This window comes from Centroberyx affinis, unplaced genomic scaffold, assembly GCF_046629955.1.
Source record: "Centroberyx affinis isolate AG114_WGS23_722 - 3 ecotype Tasmania unplaced genomic scaffold, CSIRO-AGI_Caff_v1 ptg000014l_1, whole genome shotgun sequence".
Taxonomy (NCBI): Eukaryota; Metazoa; Chordata; class Actinopteri; order Beryciformes; family Berycidae; genus Centroberyx; species Centroberyx affinis.
Window position 1 is genome coordinate 26026 of NW_027278730.1, and position 8675 is coordinate 34700.

Below are 8675 nucleotides of genomic sequence, written 5' to 3' on the forward strand. Positions count from 1 at the left end.
CAATTTTTTTGTTGCGTTAATTAGTATTTTCTAGTATAGATAGATAGATAGATAGATAGATAGATAGCATTTTTTTCACTATTTTGAATCAAACAATAAAGGCAAAGAAAATACCATCCCTGCTGCCCATCCCTCCTTAATGCCTTGATTAAAAATGTGCTCCCCCCTTCCCCCCCCAACGTTCCAAAGTGCCAAGAAGGAAGTGTACCAAATATGTTCCCCTTTAATCTGCAGAATTCCCCACTGCAGTGTTAAAATTCTGTTCAAACGAAAGTGCTGCCAGGGAGAAAGGGGCTGAACAATGCTGCGGGATTGCAGGCAAATAGCTGCCGTGAAAGCCTATGCTGATCATGATACATTGGGACCGGGGCCCTCGAATGTGCTTGGCTCCGTCCTCCTTCCCTTCCCTTCTCTCTCTCTCCCTCTCTCTCTCTCCCTCTCTCTGTGTGTCTCCAGACCATCCTACGGAGGGAGCGGAGGGAGAAAAAGGGCTAGCCGGGGGAAAAAGAGAGACAATAAGGGTTTTAAAGCCTCGGAGCTGCCTACAGCAAAGCCGCTTTCCAGGCTAGCGAGGTGCCAGGCGGGCCGGCCGCCCAGCCAAAGCGCTCCAGCCACATCAGCCATGACAGAAGGCTGGCAGAACAATCATCTTAACAATATGGCTGAGTCGCTGACCCCCGCGCTGAAATGGGGCTATCGCTCCAACTATGGCTAGTGCCGCGGGTTTGGCTCGCCACTGGCGCTAATAGCTCCGCGGCGAGCCAGGCCTTGGACCGGGCCCGGGGCCGCGATGGGACCGCTGGGGCTCGCATGGCTTGTCGAGGAATGTGAAGGCACAGAAGGCTGGTGCGGCTTGTTTTGATAATGACGGTTTTGAGGATGGTGAAGGATTGGAGATGACGATTGATGATGGTGGCAGTGGTCATGATGATGATGATGATGATGATGATGATGATGATGATGACAATGATGATGTTGATGATGATGACATGTTATTGTGCATCACAAGACAAAGCCTATATTGGATAGAATTGTTTCCATGGACAGCTCCATTTTCTAATATAAGAACTGGGCTCTGATTCATAAAAGCTTAGTAGGAAATTTTTAGAAGATTTATATTAATGCAAAATGAGTTACTTAATTTTTATATTTTTCTGCCTCATGGCACATTTTCAAACATTTTCCTCTGAATTGACACTCATGTTATCATGTTCCTTGAATTGTTATATGACAAAATTAAAGAGGAAATATAAATATATCAATTGAGCCTCACCCTGAAACTCAACACATACACACGGGGACCACCAGATACAGACCTGTGACCCATGTTGGGTCCCGACTCACAACTTAAGAAACACTACGCCAAAGCTAACCCTCGCCAAATGACTGTGTGCTCTTCCATATAATCAGGCGCTTCATAAGAAAAGTAGGAGGTGGACTTCACAGCTCCAATTATATGCAATTGCAAATCCCCTAAATGTTCCAAAATACCCCGACCTTGCAGTTATCACAGAAATACTATAATTATTTTAATTGACCGGGCTACTTCTATCAAGCCGAAAACCTGGGTACACCTTTGTGAGCTGGCAGGCTAGTGATTACATGTTTCAGTATGGAGTGAGCAATTTTTTAAGAATGCTCAAGGATTAGTGGAGATACAAACGTGCCATTAAATGATTTCCGCTTGTGTGTGTTGTGCTTTAAAGAGGCACTTTGCAGCTTTTCCTAACATTTTGAGGCAACTCGCTCTTTGGCTTCAGACAAATGCCCTGGAGAAGAGTGTAAAAATAAGTAAAAAGTGAGTCAAAACAAATAAATACATATTTTTTCTCAAGATTAAGAACACCAAAACAACTATAGTCTCCCATAATGAATCTGAAAGCCTTGCTAGTATATAAGTCCTCCATGAACTGCATTTCTCTACAGTTTACCTCTCAAGAATTGAGAAAAAATGGTTGCATTTGCTACTGTAGTTGATTGTATATCTCTCAAAATATACAGTTTGTTTTCAATGGTTTGGCTTGAATCCCATGGTCATGAACTAATTTCTTTACCTGGGCAGCAATGTCAACTATAAAATAAAATAAACAAAAAAAAAAGTGGAGAAAATAGCTTGTTGCAGGGTGATACGCCATTTTGCAATCTTACATAAAAAAAGAAACCTAGGCTTCCGTCCTTCCTCTGGACTTCCATCCCTCTATAATTTGATAGGATTTGTGTAAAGTACAGCTGTCCACAGACTCATTGTATTATTTCAGTCAAAAACAGACATTTGCTCCGAAGGCTGGAGTCCCCAGACGAAAATGAAGGGTGTAGGAAAGGCATGGCGGGGCCCCAGGGCGTGGGCACTGTCGCCAGTGTTCTCAGCGTTACCCACGGTACCCGCACACACACACACACAATGGAAAGGAAGTGTCTTGTCGTGTGTGTGTGTGTGTGGCCGCAATGGACAGCAGGCTATGCACAAAGGAACGCAGCTGCAAACCAGCGCTCATACACACATGTAACGCACAATGCCCTGTTTGTTTGGCTTGGGTGAGAGGCACGCAGCAAAAACCACAGAAGAAAAATGTTATGATACTCTACATGATAAATATGGGAAAGCTACATGTGCGTTTTTCACGTTAGTTTACATCAAGGACGGGTTGTGAGTATGGGCAAAATGGTAATTAGATGATAATGTGATATCATAGAAGCCAGTACACTTTTTTCTTATCCATAATTGTGTCTAAATATAATATCTGGTAACAATGCATTATAGCGCAGCGACTCCAGAAACTCTACTGGCAAATTAAATGAGCCGCCACATACAGTAGATCATCAACTTCCACACTCATTCACTCCACCATATGATAAACCATTGCTGGGAATATGGCCGACCTAGAAGCATGCTACAAGCTCATGGTGTCATATTTGCATTCTACTCAGTCTTCTTCTTCTTCTTTTTTTTTTTTTTTTTAATGAGATGAAAATGAAGGATTCCACTTTTAATGCCACATTTTCATGCCTGCCACGCTTCACGCAGCCCTGCGAATAAACACTGGTATCAATGGCTGGCCAGAAAGTAGTGCCATAAAGGCTGCCATGAAATTTGTTTATCTAGCTGCTGAATTGTATTCAGCTGGGGATATATGGCATAATAATGCAAGAACTGTGGGCTCTGTAATTAAGTCTGTCTTCAGATGCTTTCGAAGCAATTCATTAACACACTCACTCTCAGCTGAGACGCAGAAACCATTCATTACACAAAGAAAGTTAATTTATTAAATGATATTTAAACTTTTTAGGGGAACCAAGGATAACTTTTTTTTCCCCTTCCAGTTGGTTATAATTAGTATTTCTCATTAAGAGTTTCCCGATACTGTAATTGCTGTTGCAGAGTAAGTCATTAAAAACGACATGATGTTTTTGAGTATTGCTTATTGATTATTTCCCTTAATATTTTGGACACCAGGTCCATTTCACCATCCATTAACATAGAGTCTTGTTGTGACAATGTCCTTTGTACCTATCAAGGGACTACAGATGAAAACTAGCAGTCTGATAACTTGAGTTAATGTTACTGTCTCCCATCCTTAAATTAACAAGTCTAGAAATGAATAAAACTGCATTTCTCTTGCATTGGCTTTGCAGGATTTTCCAGACATGTTATAACTGTAGATGGCAGTCTGGCCTCTGCTCTCCGCTTGTCTGGGCGAAGCAGTAGTTCTTGTCATACCGCCTGAAGAGGATCATGTTTGAACCCAGACGGAAGCCAAGAGAGTAGCTTACACACAAGCCGAATGGAATCACTCATGCTCATTGGTTTTGACAGAGGCTTGTTGAAAAAAGGTGATCGTATTTATTTCCTATAGCAAATATCGATGTGGTTTTTATTTACAGCGCAGGAACTTTCCCTCACATCTATTTTGTTCATTTCAATTTATTTTACTCGCTTCTAGCCCATAACTTCCCATGTCCTCCTCAAACACTCAGAAGGGTCAAGTGCCTCTGTAGTTATTGTGAACGTTTTACTGTGTGTGCCAACATAACCAGTGGGGTCCCATCATGCCAAAACATCGCATTCTAGTGGGACAAAAGCCCTCTGGAGGAATCATCAGTGTTGTGATAGTTATATGAATAGACAAGGGACTTCTCCTGTTTCCACCAGCAATAAAAAAAAGACTATTGGCATAAGTATGTTTGAATAACAACTGTGGTGTTAAATTACAACGTGCTTCAATAGAGTCCCTATGTCGTAAAAGAGGCATGATAAGGCTTGTAAGCCACATGGGGTTTCACCAATACATTTTGCTTGCAATAATTGCAAGATAAGGCACATATTGCACCATGTCGTCAAGTATTCTCATGGTGACGCACAGTCAAAAAGCTCTTTTCCCTTCTCACATTTTGGACACTTTTCAATTTGCCGCAGAGGCTTAGCCAACCTTAAAGTGCCTACAAATTATGAAATGAGGCTTTTGCCCCTATTGCGCTCTTGCCAATTGGCTGCCTATGGCAACGCATTCAAAGCGAAAAGTTGGTTTTTCAAAGCCAGGCCAATTAAAGGATATGAAAAACAACATAATTTAAACTGTGATCGTTTGGCAGAACCTTGGAATGAACGGTGGCCCCTGTAATGGACCATCTAAGGGCGCTTCTGACTGCTCTGGAGGGACACTAAACATTTCCCATAGAGGAGAGAGAGAGAGAGAGAGAGAGAGAGAGGAACCTGCAATCTTCCCCCCCCTCCCCTCTTCACTCTGTGTTCCGTTTGCATCTGATGGACTTTCTGGGTCAGCAGCGGGAAAATAATTATCTGCACACTGAACACACACATCTGAACACACATTTTATGAAGTGCTTTAAGAGGGGTAAGAAAAAAAAGAAAAAAAAAAAAAAAGAAAAATCCACCGGCTAATAAAAAAACAATAAAGATAATGCCATGGCTAGATGCATGTCAGTGATCTAAAGCGTACTTTACGGAAAGGAACCTCACAGTCATTCCTTGACAAAACAGTCATCTTATTTACACGGCTCACAATAACCCCACGCAAATGTCGAAAAGAGGAATAAAGAGAGGGGAGAGAAAATAATTAGCATATTAATCTTTTTTATGCCGTCATCTCTCAGGTCCAGGGGACCCGCGGTGTAATTTAAATCTAAATGCTTTCCCTGGCATTAGAATTCATTTTAGATGGGTCAATTGTTCCATAATAAAGGGATAGAAGGTGTACTTCATGCAAGAGATTTATGTTTGCCATTTGTTCATATTCATGTGCTACTGAATACCCCTCAATTCAAATGGTGATGGCAGCTCATATCAGCCGAGCTCCAGACCTACAGATCACTAACCGGCAGCAATGAATTTCATTTGCAGAGGACAAAAAGAGAGAGGGAGAGAGAGAGAGAGAGAGAGAGAGAGAGAGAGAGAGAGAGAGAAATCAGCTCCCCCAACACAGTTTATTGATTTTTTTTTTCTCCCCCCCCCCCCCCCTGCTCAACAGAAAGCCTGTATAACAGCTCTATTGCCCTCATAATGATTAGTGACAAAAGTTTAATTAAGCAATTATGAAGCCAATAATAGAGTTGTCTGGTTTGCTTAGCTTTAGACTGTTTAAGACTTATCTCCCTCTCGCACATCACAGCAGCTGGAATGTGCTTGAAGAGATTAATGCCGCGAGAACACAGATGCCCACTTTAATACGGCGCCATGATGCCGTTTGAATGAAGTTGAGAACACAAGCTTCCCCCTTTATCAAATTACAAGTCTGCTTTTCATGAATATGGAGAAAAAAGACGGGAGGGGGGGAGGGCGGGGGAGAAAAATCCAGCTATGGCTTCAAGGTGTAATTATAAAGACATACAACAGAAAGACACACAATTCCGTTTTAGTAATCTCCCCCCCCCCCCCGTATGAAATATGCATGATAATGTATTACCGAATAAAGACTTACAATGTTCTAAGAGGCTTTGGCATTTTACATCTACTCAAACAATTGGATATTTCTCAGTGTTCCTCAATGTTCTATTCGATCCCCCACCTCTCCCTTTTGTCCCCGCGTCTTCCCTCTCTCTGAAAATTGATTAGATTATCTCCCCTCCCCACGCGGGGCGGCGGCGGCACGTGAATGAGGTCTGAGGATGCTAACTTTGCATTCAAGTTGTTGTCACTTGTCCCCCCCCCCCCCCCCCCATTGATCTGATCTGGGTGACGGCACTTTAAAGAGACATTATCTTTTTTTGCTAAATTGAGACATCATATCAATAGTAGGGATGGAAATTCAATATATCGCGATACGAAAATGTAACAATATGTCGCGGGGCAGAAAAATAAATCGCGATATTAGCTTTTTATTCTGCTGTAGTAATCACAAATTATATTATTGTCACTTTGTAATGACATTTTTAAATTGTTGTTTACATTCTAGCAAGCTAATGCCATCGCTAGAAAGATTTGTAGCTCAGAAATAAACATAATTCTGCAAAGTCATAGTTTGTTATTGTTGAACTTTTATTTATTACATCGTATCGTGGTTGTATTGAATCGTGAACCGTCCCATTGTGCCATCCCTAATCAATAATCTACCTAATATGGTATAGGGTTCTTCTGTTTGACTGGTGTTTTACTAACATTGGTATAAAACCACTACTTCAAAAAACATGGCTCTGATAGGTAGTATAGGCATAGTGTGGGTTAAAATACATATGGGGGTCAATGTAGTACCAGAAAGTACTACAAATATGGCCGTGTTTTTCTTCTTCTTTATTTATTCATAATGAGCAGTGTGCCTGTTGTCATTCAGTTACCTATCATGCAGGCTTTACCAGTGACGTCAAATTTCAAATTTAATATTTATTATTTATTTAAGCCTATCTTTTGAGGGGGTTTCACCAAAAGCTATGGAGATGGAACCAGTACCAAAACATTTGTAAATTGTCCGCACTAAAAAAGCCATTATGTATGGTGGACATGTTTACACGTCTGCTGCCCTACTACTGCACTTACTCCACCCCTAAAAAGGAATTATTCGGAAAACGATGCCGTGCAAATCAGTACAGCGGACGTCTCCAATGATACGACTGTGTTTGAGGAAAAAGCAGCACATCTGGCATGAACTGAGCAGTCTATAAAAAACAGTCCTCGGTCCTCTTAGCTTATCCACATTCACTATGAGCGCTGCAACACAAAGTTGTGCAATGTGACGGCCTAAATCCTAGAAGAAGCAGACGAGCGAACAAGCCGAACAGAGGGGGCCGTGTGAGCATTTACGCCACATCCACTATTTATACGTTCTGAAATAAAACTATTATAAGAGGGGAATCTGAGACGGCTCTGGGACATGTTTACACCATTTTAGAGAATGCCTCCCCTTGCTCTACATATTGAATCGCAGATTAGTCTAATATCGAGCATTACTGTACGTCTCTATAAAAGGAGGTCAAACTCGGTTGGATTTTAATGGGTTTACTCAACATGGTCTCCTCGTTTCGGATGCTTTATCCTTGTGGCTGTTGGTCTGAGGTGGTTTAGAAATACGCTAAGCCACAGGGTTAGATACATTGTTGTTGGTTTATAAACTGCGTGTACATGTATATATACAACATTTATGATCATCTCAAGCTGGAGATACATGATAAGTTGTGTTTCAGAAGCACTGAGAGTTCATAGTTAGCAAAGTTAAATATGGAAATCATGAGAAATCTCTTTCAAAAATCAAAAATTGTCCTGACTATATGGTGTAGAGTGAATCCAAATGTAAGTGTATATCTGTGTATGTGTATAAGTGTGTGTGCATGAATGAGTTTTACCCATTCTAGGGTTATGAATGCATGTTTATGTGTGTGTGTGTGTGTGTATGGATTTATTCACCCACTCTAGCAGCAAAACACTCCCTCATGAGACCGGCGGAATAGATCAGGTTAAACCCTTATGTGTGTGTGTGTGTGTGTGTGTGTGGGGGGGGGTAAATCCAAACTGCACGGCCCTCTGGAGGCGGAGGTCGCCCCGGGTCACCCGCCATATCGCTCGCTCCGCTGGGTGTGCCGGAGCGAGGAGGAGAAGAAGAAGAAGAAGCAGAAGAAGAAGACAGAAAGCAAAATAGAAACAAGGGAAAGGAAAATAAGCCCAAAGTGTCACATGCTGTGTTGTAGGGGGGGGATGTTGTGCTCTCTCTCTCTCCTTCTCTCTCTCTCTCTCTCTCTCCCCTCCTGGCTGCCTAGGACAATGAGATGACATGCTGAAGGTGGGACTGCATCTGGCATCATATTTAAACAGGGCTGCCACATCTCGGGAACACGGGTCGTTGCCAGATTGCGGGCTAATTAAGGAGCTTCTTGGATGACCATCAGTGGCTGTCGGTGGGCAAGGTAGCGGGGCTGAGCCTTGCTCCGCCACGCTCCCACTGTGAGGCGCTTGGAAAGACGAATGGCCACCGAAAACCCCCACGGGACCTCATAATGCTACATATTTCCCTCCAAAACAAAAGATAGCCCTTATGGGATTTTTTTTTTTTTTTTTTGTCCCTTTGTCTCCCCCCCTTCCCCCTCCACCACCACCCTTTTCAAACAAGTGTAAATTACCTTGCTTTTTGGATAGGCATTCAAGTCGCCTGTCCACACACATTAGCCAATTGTCGCTAAAACAAACAGGCACTAAAATATGTATTTCACAGTTGCTAGCAGCTGAATGCAAT